The following is a 21,068-nucleotide window of genomic DNA, read 5'->3' as shown; positions in this document are numbered from 1 at the left end:
ACTTCAAGAGAGATGAATTTCATTTATTCTCAGATGGTTTTAAATATTGAGTAGATATGATGTTTTATCAATGTATTTTAAGACTTTATATACTTGAAGGTTACATTTACATAGTGGCTAATGATGGTCGTAAAATAGGAATGTTGTCATTCTTGAAATGTCTCATGGAAAGTTAAAAGATTTCAATTTGAGGTTATATAAAGTCAGGTATGTTATATTTGTGAAGTAGATTTGGAAAATGTAGTAAGCATAGCATTTGTGCTTTCTTTTAGTTAAGAGCTAAGTTTCTTTATTATTCTATGTAATTTAGGTGGTATGTTTAGAATCATTCAAGTTTGACATAATTAATTTTTACCTATGGAGTGATTCGAATCTAAAAAAAATGTTATTGTCTTGAGATATTTGATCAATAAGATAATTCGAGTCTTATTTTCTCTTGGGATGATTTATGTTTTGAGGTTCTTGGATATATTTAGTTCTAAAGATCTTATTGAAGATAAGATTGTTAGATCAAATTCCCAAAAGTTGTAACCATTTGGAATGAAATCAAATTGATTTAGGGTTTGAACATTTGTGAACTAGGGGTTTGCATATCAAAGCGCGTGTGAGTATGAGAGTTCTTAAATTCAACTTGCTAGGGTTTCCATTTCACGAAGGTTGATGTACTTATTTTCAAGAAAACTTGGTTTGTTGATTTATTTGATCGCCCCTTGGCTTAGCTATCTTCATTAGGTTGGGGCACGAGTGACACTACCATGTTCAGCTAAACCTAGTTGACGATCCCAGAATTAGAGTGGAGCCTCGACGGTACGGTATCGGAGCAAAGAGGGAAGTGGAGGTTATGGTAACACTATTCATACTGCTTAATCGTGGTGAGCTACCTCGGTTTTCCATGATTACCGTGGTGTCCTATTAGGTTTTCTAGGGAGAATCTTGATGGCTTAGACATGGATTCACACATCTCTAGGATTCTTGCGCAAGAGCTCTTAAACTTGTCATGGTCTGGAATACTAGGGTCTGGGCCCACTGGCCACCCTTATGCGACTCTAATTGCACGGTCTCCTGGAGGTATCCTACTCTAGGTCTTTATCTAGGCCAATTAGTCTCTAGCGCCCTAGACTAGGTTCGTTATTCCTCCTTATTCTCAACAAGTAAGAAAATACAGGCAATCACACACTGGAGTTAACATGCAACAATTCATACAATATTAACATGCATGCTCGACACGGCAACATAGAGCACAGATTTCACAAAATTCACTTCCTCATTTCATGTACACACAATAACATAATATTTTCTCATTTTAATCTCTTTCCATAACTTGTAATCTAATCCACTTGGTCCGACTTTATAGGATAGTGGCTTAATAGCATGCATGCTTATTCAAGCGAATCCTACAAATATTGTCTGTGGAAAAATCCAAATGGTTATTTACATGGTTGACGAGTGTCTTCCCAAGCTCGAACTTCTTACTGGAGAAGGTACTAAAATTATGAAATTTCCTTGGTGGGTTCTAATTCACATCAGAACAGAGTTAGTAGTGAAATCAAAGTGAAAAACTAGCAAACAGAGGCCGAACAAAGGAAATTGGAGGACTCACGTGTTAGGAATCACGGATCTTCTCAATGGTATGATATTGTCCACTTTGAGCATAAGCTCTCATGACTTTGCTTTTGGGCTTCCCCAAAAGTCTCATACCAATGGAAATGTATTCCTTTACTTATAAACCCATGATCATTTTGTGGGACTCACTCCCAACAATTCTCAACAATCCTCCCCTCGAACAAAGTACACTATAAGCCTCCCTTGAAACTTATGGAGCTCTCAAACAGCCTCCCCTTAATCAAGGCTCAACTCCTTTCTCTGGAGCCCTCGAACAAATTACTCCCTTTCTTTGANCGTTATTCCTCCTTATTCTCAACAAGTAAGAAAATACAGGCAATCACACACTGGAGTTAACATGCAACAATTCATACAATATTAACATGCATGCTCGACACGGCAACATAGAGCACAGATTTCACAAAATTCACTTCCTCATTTCATGTACACACAATAACATAATATTTTCTCATTTTAATCTCTTTCCATAACTTGTAATCTAATCCACTTGGTCCGACTTTATAGGATAGTGGCTTAATAGCATGCATGCTTATTCAAGCGAATCCTACAAATATTGTCTGTGGAAAAATCCAAATGGTTATTTACATGGTTGACGAGTGTCTTCCCAAGCTCGAACTTCTTACTGGAGAAGGTACTAAAATTATGAAATTTCCTTGGTGGGTTCTAATTCACATCAGAACAGAGTTAGTAGTGAAATCAAAGTGAAAAACTAGCAAACAGAGGCCGAACAAAGGAAATTGGAGGACTCACGTGTTAGGAATCACGGATCTTCTCAATGGTATGATATTGTCCACTTTGAGCATAAGCTCTCATGACTTTGCTTTTGGGCTTCCCCAAAAGTCTCATACCAATGGAAATGTATTCCTTTACTTATAAACCCATGATCATTTTGTGGGACTCACTCCCAACAATTCTCAACAATCCTCCCCTCGAACAAAGTACACTATAAGCCTCCCTTGAAACTTATGGAGCTCTCAAACAGCCTCCCCTTAATCAAGGCTCAACTCCTTTCTCTGGAGCCCTCGAACAAATTACTCCCTTTCTTTGACACTTTAGTCACTTTTGACTACACCTTTGAAGCTCACAATTCTTTGTTCAATATATGAGGATTCTATTGTCATAGCTAATTTTAGGGTATGGCTCTAAGACCATGTTAGAAATCACTGATCTCCACAATGGTATGATATTATCCACTTTGAGCATAAGTTCTCATGACTTTGCTTTTGGGTTTCCCCAAAAGACTTCATACCAATGGAGATGTATTCCTTTACTTATAAACTCATGATCATTTTGTAGGACTCGCCCCCAACAATTCTCAACACACAATATCTAACACTCGTTGAGTGTGAATAAATCTGAAATTATTATTACTCAAAGAAGACAATACAAAGAAAACTGAAATATGAAGTGTTGTATTGTAGCTGTATTTTACTAATAGTAAGACTTCTATTTAAACTAAAATAACTCCTATAAAGACTCAATTGATTTGTACGGAACTACTTAACGTGCAACTAATTTATTTGAAGAAATAAAGCTAATAGACTCCTAATAAAAATTAATAATTTGGCTAATTCAAACTAGTAATAATTTGCACTAAATTCTGATAGCCTCCCTTAGTGGAAGCTTATTTCTCAATAGCTCCGAGAGCCTTACGAAAAACTTCAAACTTCACTTTGACAAATGTCTTAGTAAATATGGCTACAACTTGCTCATTAGTATGTATTTTCTGCAATTCAACATCCTATGAAAACACTTTCTCTTGAACAAAATGATAATGAGTTTCAATATGTTTCGAACGAGCATGAAACACCAGATTTTCCACAAGTTTTATTGCACTTTCATTACCACAATTAATTGAATTGGCTGATTGTGAGTAGTCACCATTTCTTGAATAAGCCTCTTGAGTCACAACTTGAGTAGCTATTGTAGCAACTACATATTTTGCTTCACAACTAGACAAAGCAACAGTGCTTTGCTTTTTACAACATCATGAAATTGCAACAGAGCCTGGTGTAAAACAAAAACTTGTTGTGGAGCATATATCGTTCACGTCACCAGCCCAATCAGCATCCACACAAACCACTCAAGAAAAAAGACTTTAATTTCTCATACATTAATTCATAATTTAAAGTCCCTTTGTGTAACAAAGAATTCTTCTTGCTGCAATTAAATGAGTGTCATGTGGCTGATCCATAAATTGAGACAACTCCTATTAAAAAAACATTGTCGCCTCGTGATAGTTAAATAGAATAAACTACCAACACGTTGATGAAAGAATGTAGCATCTTCTAATGATTTTCTATATGAAACCGCTATAATAAACTTGCTGCATATCATTTTTGAGAGAGAAAATAACCATCACAATTCTTAATTTCCAAACCCAGAAAACAATCAGCTTCACCCAATCTTTTCATTTCAAAACGACCAGACAAGGTATCTTGGAGACTACTGATTTCAATAATATCATCACCAATAATAATCATGTCATCAACATAAAGTAAGAGCAGGGTGCATACAGTTGCTGTTTTCTTAACAAATAAGCTCGGATCAACACATGAAGACTTAAAACCACAAAAATTAAGATATTGAGCAATCTTACCAAACCAAACACGAGAAGCTTGCTTGAGTTCGTACAATGTTTTCTTAAGTCTACACACATAGCCAGGATATTCTTTAGAGGTAATTCATTGCGGCTGCTCCATAAAAATATCGCGATCCAACTCTCCATAAAAGAAAACATTTTTCACATCAAGCTGCCATAATTTTCAGCCTTTACTAGCAGCTAAATTAGATGATTGTCCGTAATGTTACCATCCTTGCGACTGGACTAAAAGTCTCATCATAGTCTCGACCATATTGTTGAGAGAACCCACGAGTAACAAGACGAGCTTTGTGTCTATCAATTCTACCATCAACATTTTTCTTCAACTTTTAAACTCACTTACAAGTAATTAAATCGGCATCATGAGACTTTGGTACAAGCTCCCAAGTGTCATTTTTTTCAAGTGCTAAAATTTCTTCCATCATTGCATTTTCCCATTTTGAGATTCCTTTCGCTTCATTGTACAACTTCGGCTTATTTTCACTTGTATCTCCCATAAAAGAACAAGACATAACAGAAAATTGATTAATGTCAACTACAAAATCAGACAAATGATCTAATAACTTTTTCTGTCATTGAGGATTTTTCCTGTAGCAATTTCAATATTTGTAGTGGCTTCTGTATTTTCCCCGCTTGAATGTCTGTCGCAATTGAAAAATCTTTTCTCCCTAATGTAGAATCAATCATCAGGAAAGAGTGCAACAGTAGTTGTACTTTGCTGCCATCTGCATCGTATTTGTAACTTGAAATTGAATCAAACACCACATCACGAGATACAATAACCTTCTTTGTTTCCAAATCCATACATCTCCAACCCTTTCTATGAGTATCATAGCCAACAAAAATGCATTTCTTGGATTTTGGGTCAAGTTTAGTTCGATTATGTTCCAGTACATGAACATAACAAATAGACCCAAAATTACGAAAATATCTCACATTGGGTTTACGATGATAAATCAGCTCGAATAGTGATGATTCTGTCTCTGGCCATGGAGGCAACTGATTTACAACATGACAAGCTGTTTGAAAAGCTAATGCCCATAACTCTCTTTGAAGACTCCTCACATGCAGCCAAGACAAGCAAATTGATGTAAGATGAGCTAACTTGCGCTCAGCCACCCCATTTTATTGCGGGGTTTCTGGACAAGTCAGTTGACGCTGAATCTCATGCTCCTTACAATATTCNAGAACAAGACATAACAGAAAATTGATTAATGTCAACTACAAAATCAGACAAATGATCTAATAACTTTTTCTGTCATTGAGGATTTTTCCTGTAGCAATTTCAATATTTGTAGTGGCTTCTGTATTTTCCCCGCTTGAATGTCTGTCGCAATTGAAAAATCTTTTCTCCCTAATGTAGAATCAATCATCAGGAAAGAGTGCAACAGTAGTTGTACTTTGCTGCCATCTGCATCGTATTTGTAACTTGAAATTGAATCAAACACCACATCACGAGATACAATAACCTTCTTTGTTTCCAAATCCATACATCTCCAACCCTTTCTATGAGTATCATAGCCAACAAAAATGCATTTCTTGGATTTTGGGTCAAGTTTAGTTCGATTATGTTCCAGTACATGAACATAACAAATAGACCCAAAATTACGAAAATATCTCACATTGGGTTTACGATGATAAATCAGCTCGAATAGTGATGATTCTGTCTCTGGCCATGGAGGCAACTGATTTACAACATGACAAGCTGTTTGAAAAGCTAATGCCCATAACTCTCTTTGAAGACTCCTCACATGCAGCCAAGACAAGCAAATTGATGTAAGATGAGCTAACTTGCGCTCAGCCACCCCATTTTATTGCGGGGTTTCTGGACAAGTCAGTTGACGCTGAATCTCATGCTCCTTACAATATTCCATAAATCATTTGAAAGAAATTCCCCTCCATTATCGGAGCGCAAACACTTTTCAATTTAAATTCTTTTTCTACAGCATGCTTAAACTGAATAAACTTTGAAAAAGCTTCACTTTTGTGTTTTAAGAAGTATACCCAACTGAAACGAGAGTAATGATCCACAAACACCATCACATAATGAAGGCCGGTATAGCTTACTGTTCGCGTTGGTTCCAAAAGATCAGAATGAATCAATTCCAATACTGTTGAAGCTCTNGATGATAAATCAGCTCGAATAGTGATGATTCTGTCTCTGGCCATGGAGGCAACTGATTTACAACATGACAAGCTGTTTGAAAAGCTAATGCCCATAACTCTCTTTGAAGACTCCTCACATGCAGCCAAGACAAGCAAATTGATGTAAGATGAGCTAACTTGCGCTCAGCCACCCCATTTTATTGCGGGGTTTCTGGACAAGTCAGTTGACGCTGAATCTCATGCTCCTTACAATATTCCATAAATCATTTGAAAGAAATTCCCCTCCATTATCGGAGCGCAAACACTTTTCAATTTAAATTCTTTTTCTACAGCATGCTTAAACTGAATAAACTTTGAAAAAGCTTCACTTTTGTGTTTTAAGAAGTATACCCAACTGAAACGAGAGTAATGATCCACAAACACCATCACATAATGAAGGCCGGTATAGCTTACTGTTCGCGTTGGTTCCAAAAGATCAGAATGAATCAATTCCAATACTGTTGAAGCTCTACTCTTTGACCTTGGGAAAGAAAGACGATGAGACTTGCCATATTGACAGCCTGGACAAACCTCATCATGCTGGATATCTTTAAAAATAGGGACACCATCAAGAAGTTGTTTTGTGGATATTTTCTGCAACAATTGAGAACCCATGACCCAAACGAGCATGCCAAAGCATTGAGCTTGCATTATGACCAGCTTTCTTGATATATTCATCACTAGTTGATAAAACATACAAAGATTCTTTTTTTTTTCCACAGACAGGATATCAACAGCACCATGGTTCACATTAGAAAGAATTTGAACATCTTTAGGCAAAAAAAAAAAAGAACATACCTTCCTGAATCTGTTATTTGTGATACAAAAGCAAGATTTTTCTTCAAACTAGGAAAATGATAAACATCCTTGAGTAGAACACTTCCATCATTCAAATCTCCTTCTTTCGTCAAAGGACGCATTGAATTATCAACTGTCATAATGACCTTCTTTTGACAATGTGGACGAACATCTGATAGAAAAGTTTCGTTTCCAGTTGCATAATGAGAACAACTAGAATCGACAATTTATTCTTCATTGTAGTCTATAAAGCCATGAACATATGCAGAGACATGGTCTTGATGTATAACTGAAGTCACATTTGTTGACTAGTCAAGAACCTCAATAGTTAAACAGTGTTCCCAAAATGGATTTGAAGAATTTTTACTTTCATGTACAACATTTTCTTTTGATTCCTGCATTTTGACTCGACAATTTGGCTTAATATGGCCTGGCTTTCCACAACGATCACACACCACTTTCACCCGACAATCTCATTTAAGATGGTCAGGTTTTCCACACTTATAACAAGTTTTTAATGGCTTCTTTGACGTCTCCTCACTTCTGAATTGATTCTGATTGTTTGATGAAGGCTTTGAATGAAAATTCTGTCTCCTTTGATCTTTGACATACAACACATCTTTTGGCTTTGGAGGAAATAAAGGGCATAAAGTCTTTTCATAATCCACGAATAAGATAACGACGTAATCGAGCATCACTCACTGGCTCCTCAGCATCTAATTCTGAAATTTCAAAACACAGATTTTTCACTTTCAAGAAATATTCTTCAACAGAAAAATTACCTTGAGTTATCATAGCTAGTTCATTCTCTAGAAATTGCAACCGAGCTGTATTTTTCTTAGTGAACAGCTTTTGAAGTGTTTCCCACACTTGCTTTGGTGACTTTAAATCACGAACATGATCAATATATTCCTTGCTAATCAAAGTTCGCNTCGCAAGGTAAATAAAGATTTTTCACATTTGATATTCCATTTTCGGCGTAATTCAACATTCTGTGGAGTATCTACTGGAATTTATGTGTCATCACCTTCAATTAAATCCCACAAATCTTGCCCCTGTAGATAAGCTTCCAAACATAACTTCCAATAATTATAATTATTGCCAACAAGCTTTTCCATAGCTATACCCGTAGAAGCATTTCCACCATTCATCTTGTTAAGTAATAATATCAAGCTCTTGGTTACCAACCTAGCTCTGATACCAACTTACATAATATCTAACACTCAAAAGTGTGAAGAAATTTGAAATTATTATTACTCAAAGAAGACAACACAGAGAAAACTGAAATATGAACTGTTGTATTGTAGCTGTATTTTACTAACAGTAAGACTTCTATTTAAACTGAAATAACTCCTATAAAGACTCAATTGATTTGCACAGAACTACTTAACGTGCAACTAATTTATTTGAAGAAATAAAGCTAACCAACTCCTAATAAAAATGAATAACTTGACTAATTCAAACTAGCAATAAGTTGCACTAAATTCTGACATCACGTGCGCTGCACGCACCGACCACACGCTCAGGGGGTCACTACACATGTTTTCATGTGTGCGTACCACACATGAAATTCTGATCGGCATCGAGTTGAGCAGTTCGGATCGTGTGTGGGTCTTCACATTGGATGCACGTCTAGCGCGTGTCGACTGGTGGGCTTGACGCGTTTCTTCAGCCGAGTTCTGTCACGTGCCATCCACGGGCTCCGCTGCTCCTCCGCACGTCGGGCAATGCATACCGGTAGTTTTCTCTCTCCTTGTGTGTTGCAATTTTTCAAAAAGTTAGAATTTCCTGTTTCAATCCATTTTCTTCGGATCTTTATAACTTAACGTACACAACTCATATCGATTTGGTTTTTTCACCAAAGTCGTAGAGTTTTAGTCCACCTACCCCGATGTATTTTTCTTATTACTTTTACTTGAACTCGGAACAAAATAAGGACGTTCAAATTAGTGAAAAAAACTCACGTTTACTGTTCTTGACTGTTTCACCTGATCTCCTATTAGACTCCGATTTTCGTCTAAGTTTTCTTCAAGAAACCTTTATAGACCCTCTTTAGTTCATCTCTTCAAAGATTAGAGCTTTAAACTCGAAAAACTCTTTGGATCTACATAAAACCAAATCGAAAGGCCATAACCATACCTTGATGTGTTCTCGGGTTTCTTGCCGAAACGAGTGATTCGCCAATGACAGATTTGAGCGATTTTTGGCTTCGTCTTTCTTCTCCCTTCAAAACCCTAATCTCCTTTTTTTTCTCTCTCTCTTTCATATTATGTTCAGACCCTTCAGACCCCTCAAGTCGGAGTAGGGGAAAAATGGTCATTTTGCCCCTAAGTTGACTTGGACCGTTTTTTCCAACTATCTTGAGAATATCTCCCTTCTTCAATGAATTGAGTCTCGGTCTCCTCAGCATACAATAAGATCTTATGATTTTCTTATTATATAAATATTTTTTTGAATCGTAGGAAGGAAAGCAACGGTCGTTAGTACCTCCTAAGCTCAAGCATTACAATTCTCCCCTTCTTAGGAACTTTCGCCCTAAAAGTTGGTCCTCCCTGGAAGAGTTTACAGTAAGACCTCCTCATATCATCTTCATGTTCCTAGGTGGCTTCCTTGTCTTAGTGGTTTTCCATAGGACTTTGACTAAGGGAATCTCTCTTCTGCGCAATTTCCTTACATCACGTGCCATTATCCTGATGGGCTTCTCTTCGTAGGACAGGTACTCCCAGAGGGGAAGTGTCTCATGATCAATGATACGAGTGGGATCCAGAGTGTACTTTATCAAGATTGAGACATGGAAGACATTGTGCATCGCAGCGAGGGTGGGTGGTAACACATCTTATGTCACGGGCCCTACCTTTTCTAGAATTTCAATGGGGCCCACAAAACTCGGGTTCAACTTGCCCTTCTTCCCAAACCTCAGCATCCCTCTCGTAGGGCCACTTTTAGGAAGACGTGATTAACCATGTTAGTGAAAGAATGAGTGATTGAATGGTCGATAAGAAAATTGAATTATGAAGAGCAAGAATCCTCTATATAGAGAGATAATACAAAAAGACATTTAGAAAATCTACCTAAAAATCTGCAGAAAATCTGGTAACAAACTCGTAAACAAATAAAAAATTAAATTAAATCAAAACTAAATCAACTCCTAACTATAAGGAGATTTAATTAAACTCCTAACTATAAGGAGATTTAATTAAACTCCTAACTATAAGGAGATTTAATTAAACTCCTAACTATAAGGAGATTTAATTAGATACTAACTAATAACAATCTAAATAAACACGTGATCTTTAACACTCCAAGCTTTTTCCTAAATACCCATCTTACTCCAATAATCTTTCTGTTTAGAGGTCGATCAACCAACTCCCTGGTTTTGTTTTTCTCGATCACCGAAAGCTCCTCCTCTGACAGGTGCATCATCAACCAAAGCATCTTGTCGTTCATCTTCAGACTCTTCTAACATGCTACCAAAGATTAAATTGTTTGGTGCATTAGAAATCTGATTCACCTTTGTCAGTTCTTCCCAATTCCATTGCTCATTTCCAGCAAAATGAATATCTCAGCTCACAATAACACGACTAATGTGTGGTTGAAAAACTCTATAAACTTTTGATATAATGTTATACCCCCACAAAGATGCCAGCTTCTGCCTTTTTGTCAAGCTTTTCACGCTTGACCTGTGGAATGTAAGTGAAGAAAAGATACCCAAATACTCTAATGAACTTTAAAGAAGGTTTGTAACCATACCAAACTTCAAATGGTGTCAGGTCCTTCATAGCTTTTGTTGAAATTCGATTTTGCAAGCACACAACAGTATTTGCTGCTTTTCCCCAAAAAAGTTTTGAAAGATCCTTCTCATAAAGCATGCATCTCGTCATCGCCATTATATATCTATTCCTCCTTTCACTGATGTCATTCTGTTGAGGAGTGTATGGTGCTATCAATTGATGTTCAATTCCAGCCTCTTTACAAAACCTTTTAAAAGTTTCTGAAAGTGTACTCCTTGCCATTATCTGATTTTATAATCTGAATCAAGCATGCACTTTCATTCTCAACTCTAGCTTTGAATTTCCAAAATACACCCGCAACTTCTGACTTTTGCTTCAACAAGAAGACCTAACACATTCTTGTTAGATCTTCAATAAAAACAATGTAATAAAGATTACCATTTAACGATGGTGTTCGCTGAGGACCACAAAGATTAGTATGAACCAGTTGCAGTTTTTTCGAGGCTCTCCATGCGTGTTTAGGAAAGGGTTGCCGAAGTTGCTTCCCAAAATTACAAGCACGGCAAGGAGGCATGTCATCATCAATGTCAGTGAGTCCTTCTACCAGCTTCTTTGACTGCATCTGAAGCAAACCTCGATGATGAAAGTGCCCAAGTCTTTTGTGCCAAAATTCAGTGGCACTAGCATATTTGATCAAACACGGCTTATTCTCAAACAACACTTTATAGCCTTTATCAAGTAACTGACCAACACTTAAAGAGATTTTGATCAATTTTAGGTACAAATAAAACATTTGGAATAAATTTTGTACCTTCATAGCTTGTTATAGCTACTGTGTCTTTTCCTTTGACTTCCAAGTGTTCACCATTGCCAACTCTCACTCTCTTGACTTCAATGTCTCTTAATTCCTCAAAAAACTTCTTGTCATATGTCATATGATTTGTGCATCCACTGTCAATCAACCAGCTCTCGCTTGATTCTTTGTTTGGGAAACAAGTGACCACAAACAATTGATCTTCTTCTTCTTGATCAATTACCTGTGCATCTACTTCTATCACCTGACCTTTGACTTTGCAGATCACAGCTTCATGTCCAAGTTTATTGTATTTGGAGCAATTGGCGTCAGGTCTTCTCCAACACTTGTTGGTGGATGACCTTTCTTCTCACAATGGCGACAAGGTGGATGAATCTCCATTCGTCGATTGATTTTTTAAAATTTTCTTGTTTTTATACCTGTTGTTGTCTTGATGCTTAACAGGTAAGGCACCTTCAATCACCCCTTCTTGCCTCATAGACCTCCTTTGCTCTTGTGCTTGTAAAGCTTTCAAGAGCTCTGTAAGAGAAATCTTTGACAAGTCTTTGGTGTTCTCCAGAGTAGTAATGGCGGCTTCAAACTTCTCTGGAACAGTGACTAGCAATTTTTCAACGATCCTTGAATCATTTAACACAGAACCAAGCAATCTCACCTTGTTGGCAATGCTGAGAAGTCTGTCAGAGTACTCTTTCACCGACTCAGACTCCATCTTCTGCAACTTGAAATCCCTAATCAAATTTAGGACTTTCATTCCACGAATCCTCTCATCTTCTTCATATTCAGTCTTGAGATAATCTCAGATTTCCTTTGTTGTTTTGAGGGACATTATTCACATGAAGATCATTTGAGATACAGCCGCAAATAGGCAAGTTTTTGCCTTTGATTTCCTTGTCTTCTTTTCCTTCTGTACTTTAATTTGTGTTACAGTAGGATTTTCTAGAAGCGGAGGGACCTCGTCATCCTCTTCTATTGCTTCCTAAAGATCCAAAGCCTTCAGATAAGTCTCCATACAAACTGCCCACATTTGATAATTGTCTCCATCGAAGATTGGTGGTGCAACAGTTGAAAAACTAGATTCTCCTTCCATCTTGATCTCACAGATCCCTTAAGAAGACGACTATGATACCAATTGTTAGTAAAATAATGAGTGATTGAATGGTTGATAAGAAAATTGAATTATGAAGAGCAAGAATGCTCTATATATATAGAGAGAGAATATAAAAAGAAATTTAGAAAATCTACCTAAAAATCTGCAGAAAATCTTGTAACAAACCAATAAACAAATCAAAAACTAAATCAAATCAAAACTAAATCAACTTCTAACTATAAGGAGATTCAATCAGATACTAACTGACAGCAATCTAAACAAACACGTGATCTTTAACAACCCACTACAAACTCGAGGTCTTTGTGTAGAGAGTATCCTTTGTTAGATTTTCTATACTGCTGCATTAGTAGTTTGTACCAACTCCAGCCGTAAAAGATGTTTCTTCCCTACAACCTCCTAGAATATTGGGGTTCGAAACCTCCTCCCATATAGAGCCTCAAATGGTGCCATGTGAATAGTCGATTGATAACGGTTGTTTTAGGCAAATTCCATAAGGGTCAGGTGCTTGTCCCAGCAACCTGTAAAGTCTATAACACAAGCCTTCAACATGTCCTCTAGGTTGATTCAACCTCTCAGTCTGCCCAACCGTTAGAGGGTGCAACGCCGTATTGATCATGAGTTGCATTCCCGGTGCCTTCGACAAACCCTTCCAGAAATTCAATGTAAACTTAATATCTCAATTTGACACAATGGATACTGGCACTGCAGACAGATTATCTCTCTGATGTATAACTGGTCCCATTGGTCAACTACATAAGTGACCCTGCCTGGAATGAAAGTGGGTTGTCTTGGTCAATCTATCCACAATGACCCAGATAACGTGAAGCCTCGTCTTGTTTTCAATAGGTTCGAGATAAAATTCATGCTTATTTCTTCTTATTTCCACTGTGGAACATTCAACGATTGTAACAACCTTGTTGGTCATTGTCTTAGGATATTTACCTGTTTATATATCAGACACTGTTGGATATATTCCATGATCGAAATATGCCAAAACAAATGAAAGAAGTAAAAATGTCAACTTGAGGGGGAGAACTTTTGAAACAAACAAGCGCTTAAACTAGCAAAGCACGACTAGTTTCCTAAAATTTCTCCTCAACTTATACACCACTCACTATCTTTCTAATTAAAGGCTAACAATTTCCTTAAACCTATTCAAGCCAATAACTATTTTTTACCAAGTCAAGCTGATTGACTCACATTCTACCCCGTAAGCTTGACTTTTCTTGAGATTCTTCACTTCGAACAACACTTGCATGTCTGCAAAGATTAACCCTTGTTAGGGTCTTAGTGAGAATATTTGCATGTTGCTCTATATTGTTAACGTTGCTGAGTCCCTGATCAACTCTGTATTCTTCATAAGAAGCTTTAATTGCACAACATAAAATTTCTTTCGTTTCTCTCTTATGTGCAGGGACTTCTTCATCTTGTAGGGTACTCCTTTCTCTTTCAACCTTCTTTTTAAACATGCCTCTAGCCTTCATCAGTGAGGGGACAAATTGATATCCCATTTTTCTTATGCCCTGGTGGCCTTCCTCTAGACCTATGTGGTTGAGATGACAAGTATGATGAAACACTTCATCTTGTAGGTTTCTCTTCACTGATTGTAGTAACCTATGGTTTCTTCTTGGCTATGTTCGTCGGTTCCTTTTTCTTCTAACCGGTTGGTTTCTTCTTCACTTTCTTGTTGTAAACGCCAATGGATACTTTTGGAAGATGTTGATTATATTTAAATAGTATCTTATACAGGCGATTTTACGACCTTTTTGCCTTCATCAACAGGGCTCTATTTCTATCGTATACCTTGAGGAATGGGCCGACTATCTCCACTCTGCTACCTTCTTCTATCATTTGACCAAGGCTAATAATATTGCTCTTCAAACTCGGGATGTAATACACCTTGGTCAATAGACGTTGATCGTCGTTCTTACACTGGAACAAGATAGATCCTTTGCCTTGGATCAGTACAATTGATCTGTCGCAAAGCTTCACATTTTCAGTGAACTTCTCATCAAGCTCCTTGAACTTTCCTTGATCTCCAGTCATGTGGTTGCTTGTTAGATAAAACCTGAGTTTTCCTTATTTAGATTCACACGATTTCATTAGTTCTCCGTTTGACCATTTGACAAACATGTCGAATGGATTAACAAAGTTTTACACGGCAATTTTATAGGAAGTGGCACAGATTTTGTTGGCCACTCTCCAGCCATTTTTAGGATAGGTTATATTTAAATAGGAAATTTGTTGAAAAGATTTCAGAACCTGATTTTAAGCGCAGTCAAAATTTCAGCTATTCTCTCTCTTTGTTATTTACGCATTTTATTTTTCTTCCAACAACCTCCTGTCGAAGATTTTCTCGCACCGAAAATAAAGGATTTCCCTGGCCGATTACCGAAAAGAAAGGATTTCCCTGGCCGATTATCGAAAAAAAACAAGTGGTATCAGAGCCAAGTTGAAGCCATCGGTGTATATCATTGCGGAGAAGCCAACCTATCAACAATTAAGTTAAATAGCTCAAGTGGTTAGAGTGTCGACCTAACAACAAATAGGTCTCAGGTTCGAGTAGAAGAAAATGCAAAGTGCAAAAATAAGCCACATCGTGGGTGGGGTCCATCCTGAGCAGGCTCGCTCACTGGTTATGGCATGCTGTCGAGCTAGAGGTAGGAGAAACGGTTGAGTATCGGGAGGGCGTTCGCCCGCCATTATTACGATTTTGTGCCCCCAGAGATGCTGGCATCTCTCTCCACCAAGTGCACCGCGCAATCAGCCTGGGAGAGAATCAAATTCTGTCGGGTCGGTGTACAGCGAGTGGCGGTTATCCAACATCGATCAGCTACGGAAGGAGCTCTCAGAGATTCGCTTTAAGGACCGGCGAATCCGTCGATGATTTTTCAATGCCGATCACGGGGCTCGCCAATAGCACCACACTCGGTGGCAGAGATGCTGGACAGAAATCGTCGACAAGCGGAAGAAAAATACCATTTCAGCTGTGACAAGGAGGGTCGTCTACTCCTCACTGAGGAGGAATGGCTTGCACGCCTAAAGCTCCGTGACGACACCGGCGAGAGCAATGGGCCCTCCAGCCGCAAAGGCGGTAAGAAGTCGTGGAAATCTCGCCGGCGCATGCGCGGGAAAGAGGTGAATCAAAAGGAGGAGCCGACTGATTATGGGTCAATCGAGTGCTCGTACTGTGGGAAGAGAGGTCACCTGATCAAGAATTGCTGGAGCAAGCTCAGGAACAAGGAGACGACCGAGAAGGCCCATGTGGCTCAATCCTGAGCAGGACGAGCCAGCCCTTTTCATGGTGACTGCATCGAGAAGGCCCATGTGGCTCAATCCTGAGCAGGACGAGCCAGCCCTTTTCATGGTGACTGCATCAGTCCTACCTGACGTCCCTAATCCCGAGAAAGAGCTCCCCAAATCCACAGAGGTAATCGACGACGGCATAACTGCTCCGGTGAGCGTCGAACTCGAGGAAGAGCTCTCCAAATCCACAGAGGTAATCGACGACGGCATAACTGCTCCGGTGAGCGTCGAACCCGAGGAAGAGTTTCGATTGTGCATAACAAAGGCACCGGCTGGGGAGCCAATTCAACTGAAGGAGGAGCAAGTGTTCGCTCAAATCAGTGAAAGACGTGTGAGCAGCAAGAGCACCGGCGATGGGTCCTCGACACAGGGGCAACAAACCATATGACCGGGGCCAAGTCTGCGTTCTTCGAGCTTGACTCGGGGATTCGCGGGACGGTGAAATTCGGTGACGGCTCCATCGCCGAGATTGAAGGGCACGGCACCATCCTGTTCGTCGGCAAGGGAGGCAATCATCACAAGCTGATCGGCGTCTACTTCATCCCGAGACTCAAGGCTAATATTGTGAGCCTGGGTCAACTCGATAAGGTCGGCTGCCACATTTCCATCAAGCGCGGGCTACTTAGGATCCGCGATGATCGACGACGGTTGCTCACGCAAGTTCGGTGCACGGCAAACCGCCTTTACATCCTAAAGTTGGAGATAGAGCAACCAGTCAACCTCTCGGCCAGGTACCGGAAGATGGAAGACCTATTAGGAAGAGGTGAACGACCTAGACTGGCGGCGCGCCAACTCAAAGAAGTGGCGGCCAGGTACCGGAGGATGGAAGACCTATTAGGAAGAGGTGAACCACCTGGACTGGTGGCGCGCTAACTCGAAGAAGAGGTGGCCGAACAAGACGTGGAGTCTGGAGGACATGCCGCTAGGGACACCGAGCCATAGGGCTCAAAACGGAGTTCAAATGAAATAAGGTAGATGTACCACAGGTTTTAGGAGGAGATTGTTAGATAAAACCTGAGTTTTCCTTATTTAGATTCACACAATTTCATTATTTCTCCGTTTGACCATTTGACAAACACGTCGAATGGATTAACATAGTTTTACACGGCAATTTTGTAGGAAGTGGCACAGATTTAGTTGGCCACTCTCCCGCCATTTTTAGGATAGGTTATATTTAAATAGGAAATTTGTTGAGAAGATTTCAGAACCTGATTTTAAGCATAGTCAAAATTTCAGTCATTCTCTCTCTTTGTTATTTTACGCATTTTATTTTTCTTCCAACAACCTCCTGTCGACGATTTTCTCTCACCGAAAAGAAAGGATTTCCCTAGCCGATTATCGAAAAACAACATTGCTCGCTCAGTTGTCTAGATACCACATGCTGGTCTCCACTTGGTCTTCTTCATCTATGAAGGGGTTCGCCATAACCTTCTTTTCATTGAGCATCAACATGTTGGGCATTTTCTCGTCCAACATCAATGTAGGCTCTTCATCATCCGAGAACATGAGGTTTACCTCCTCATCGCGCTCCTTATTGCGGCACTCTGCCACGTAATGCCCATATTTTCCACAAGAGTAACACTTGATCATACTCTTGTCCTTCCGAGGTTTGGCATTTTAATGAGTTTGTGATGTATTGTTATGATCTCCTCTGCCACCACGTCCACGACCTTTTTTTCTTTGTTATGGCTGCCATGTCTGCTCGTACTTGAAAAAGAAGAGTCATCTGCATCTTTCTTTTTCATCCATGTGAGCCACTCTACATGTGTGAGTAAGAGGTATTCTCCTTCTCTTTGTCTTCATAGTCATTAAGTCTCTCCTCATAGACCTTAAGATGACCAACGACCTCCTCAACCGATATGTTCTTGAGGTCGCCAAACTACTTGATGGAGGTAACAATCTGCATGAGTCTTGAGGGAACAACTCGAAAGAACTTCTTGACGACGGAGATCTCCTCCATCACGTCGACTAATGAACGGATGCCGCTGACAATCGTTGTCAACTTCATGCCAACTTCGCCTCTTCACTCACCTTCCTTCATGCGGATATCCTCAAACTCACTCTTCAAGGCCTGCATCTTTGCTTCCTTGATGCGTTCCACACCCACATGCATTGTTTGCAGCGTATCGCATGCTCCCTTTATCGAGTCCTTCTCTACCAACATGAGAAGGACGTCCTCCTCAACGTCACGATGTTTGACAGTGCCCCACACATCTTGTGCTTGTAAGTTAATACGCATCGTTATCGATCATGCTGCGTAGTTCCTCTTCGTGAGTAACGGGTACTGGAGCGTTACACTTCCCTCCCTTTCGCTCCTTATCATTGTTACATTTCCTCCAGCAACTTTGTATGGTGACGACATTTTTTTTGGCATCATAGCTCTGATACCAAACATTGGATTTGGCCCACGACTGAAATGTGTCCAAACAAATGAAGGAAGCAAAAAGGACAACTTGAAGACCTTTTTTTCTTTGTTATGGCTGCCATGTCTGCTCGTACCTGAAAAAGAAGAGTCATCTGCATCTTTCTTTTTCATCCATGTGAGCCACTCTACATGTGTTAGTAAGAGGTATTTCTCCTTCTCTTTGTCTTCGTAGTCATTAAGTCTCTCCTCATAGACCTTAAGATGACAAACGACCTCCTCAACCGATATGTTCTTGAGGTCGCCAAACTACTTGATGGAAGTAACAATCTGCATGAGTCTTGAGGGAACAACTCGAAAGAACTTCTTGACGACGGAGATCTCCTCCATCACGTCGACTAATGAACGGATGCCGCTGACAATCGTCATCAACTTCATGCCAACTTCGCCTCTTCACTCACCTTCCTTCATGCAGATATCCTCAAACTCACTCTTCAAGGCCTGCATCTTTGCTTCCTTGATGTGTTCCACACCCACATGCATTGTTTGCAGCGTATCGCGTGCTCCCTTTATCGAGTCCTTCTCTACCAACATGAGAAGGACGTCCTCCTCAATGTCACGATGTTTGACAGCGCCCCACACATCTTGTGCTTGTAAGTTAATACACATCTTTATCGATCATGCTGCGTAGTTACTCTTCGTGAGTAACGGGTACTGGAGCGTTACACTTTCTTCCCTTTTGCTCCTTATCATTGTTACATTTCCTCCAGCAACTTTGTATGGTGACGACATTTTTTTCGGCATCCTAGCTCTGATACCAAACATTGGATTTGGCCCACGACTGAGATGTGTCCAAACAAATGAAGGAAGCAAAAAGGACAACTTGAGGGGAGATATCTTTTGAAACAAAGAAGCGTTAAGCACTTAGCTTTTCAAATATATTTGTTGTTATGAAAGTAGCATACATCTCATGAGTATTTATAGTGGAGAAAACACAACTAGTTTCCTAAAATTTCTCCTCAACTTACGCACAGCTAATTATCTTCCTAGTTAAAGACTAACAATTTTTGTAAACCTATTCAAGCCAATAACAATTTTTTACCGAGTCAAGCTTATTGACTCACAAACACCGACCCACATACTCAACTACGTTCTTCTTCATTCCCGACCACCAGTTACTACACTTCAAGTCCTAATGCATTTTAGTGCTTCTAGGGTGGAAGGTATAGGACGTGCAGTGGGGCTTAGTTAGGATTTCTTATAGGATTTTCTCATCTCAAGGCATGCATAGTCCGTCCTACCACATTAATTCCCTTTCTGAACAAAGTGTGTATCCTTCTATTCTCTCAGTCCTATGTTGATCCCAGATCTTGTTGAGATGCATATCAATTCACTAAGCATCGATGATACATCTTTTAAGGGTAGGTTGAGCAGAAAGCTGTGCTAATTGAGTAGTGACGCCTCTAACGATGACCTTTATTTTGTCATTCTGCATCTCATCCTGTAGATACCTATATGCTTTGTGATCAAGGCGAATGTTTGGGCTATTTTTCTACTCAAGGCATCGACCACCACATTGGCTTATCCTGGGTGGTACAGTATTTTGATGTCATAGTCCTTAACAAATTCCAACCACCTTGTCTCATGTTCAACTCTTTCTGCATAATCAGGTACCTGAGTCTCTTGTGGTCGATGTACACTTGTACCCTCTTCCCATATAGATAGTGACACAAGGTTTTCAATGCGAACACCACAACTGCCAACTCTAGATCATGGGTAGAATAGTTGCACTCATATTCTCTCAACTACCTGAGGCATAGGTTTATAATCTTGCCCTGTTGCATAAGTGCAGACCCTAGTCCTTTTCCTAAGGCGTTGCTGTAAACTACGAGTCTGCCCGAGCCATCCGTCACTATAAGTAATGGTGCAATGACCAACCTTTCTCTAAGTTCAAGAAAACTCTACTCACATGTTGGTGACTAAACGAAGGGTCTTCCCTTGGTTAGTTGAGTCAGTTGTTGAGATCTTAGAAAAATCTTGTACAAACCTTATGATAGTTTGCGAGGCCCAGAAAACTTCTTACTTAAATATGGTGGTTGGTCTGGGCCACCTTAAAACTGCTTCGATCTTAGCTCGATCCACGGTTATTCCCAAGTTAGACACTATGTGACCAATGAAAGTCACCTCTTGTAGCTAGAACTTGCACTTTGTGAATTTGACATACAACTTGTGGTTTCTCAATAAGGTCAAGACTCTTTTTTATAAGGTCAAGACTCTTATCAAATGTTCCTCGTTGCCTTAGATTTAGAATACACCAGAATTTCATAAATGAATGCAATCACGAAGTTATCCAGGAATTCCTTAAACATTTTGTTCATCTAGTCCATAAATATTGCAGGAAAATTTGTTCATTTACTTCATCTAGTCACTTCGCTCAACAAATTTCTCAGCCACAATGCTTGACACGAGGCCATAGTTGCTGATGGCCTCACAGGAAGATAATGACACAGTTCTCTATTTCTAAGACTGCCAAGAGATCAAATTTCTGTTGAGATAAAATGTCATTCCTACAGTGTTTT

Source organism: Cucurbita pepo, chromosome LG03 (assembly GCF_002806865.2).
Source record: "Cucurbita pepo subsp. pepo cultivar mu-cu-16 chromosome LG03, ASM280686v2, whole genome shotgun sequence".
NCBI lineage: Eukaryota > Viridiplantae > Streptophyta > Magnoliopsida > Cucurbitales > Cucurbitaceae > Cucurbita > Cucurbita pepo.
The sequence above is the reverse complement of the archived record's forward strand: the minus strand, read 5'-3'. Positions refer to the sequence as shown.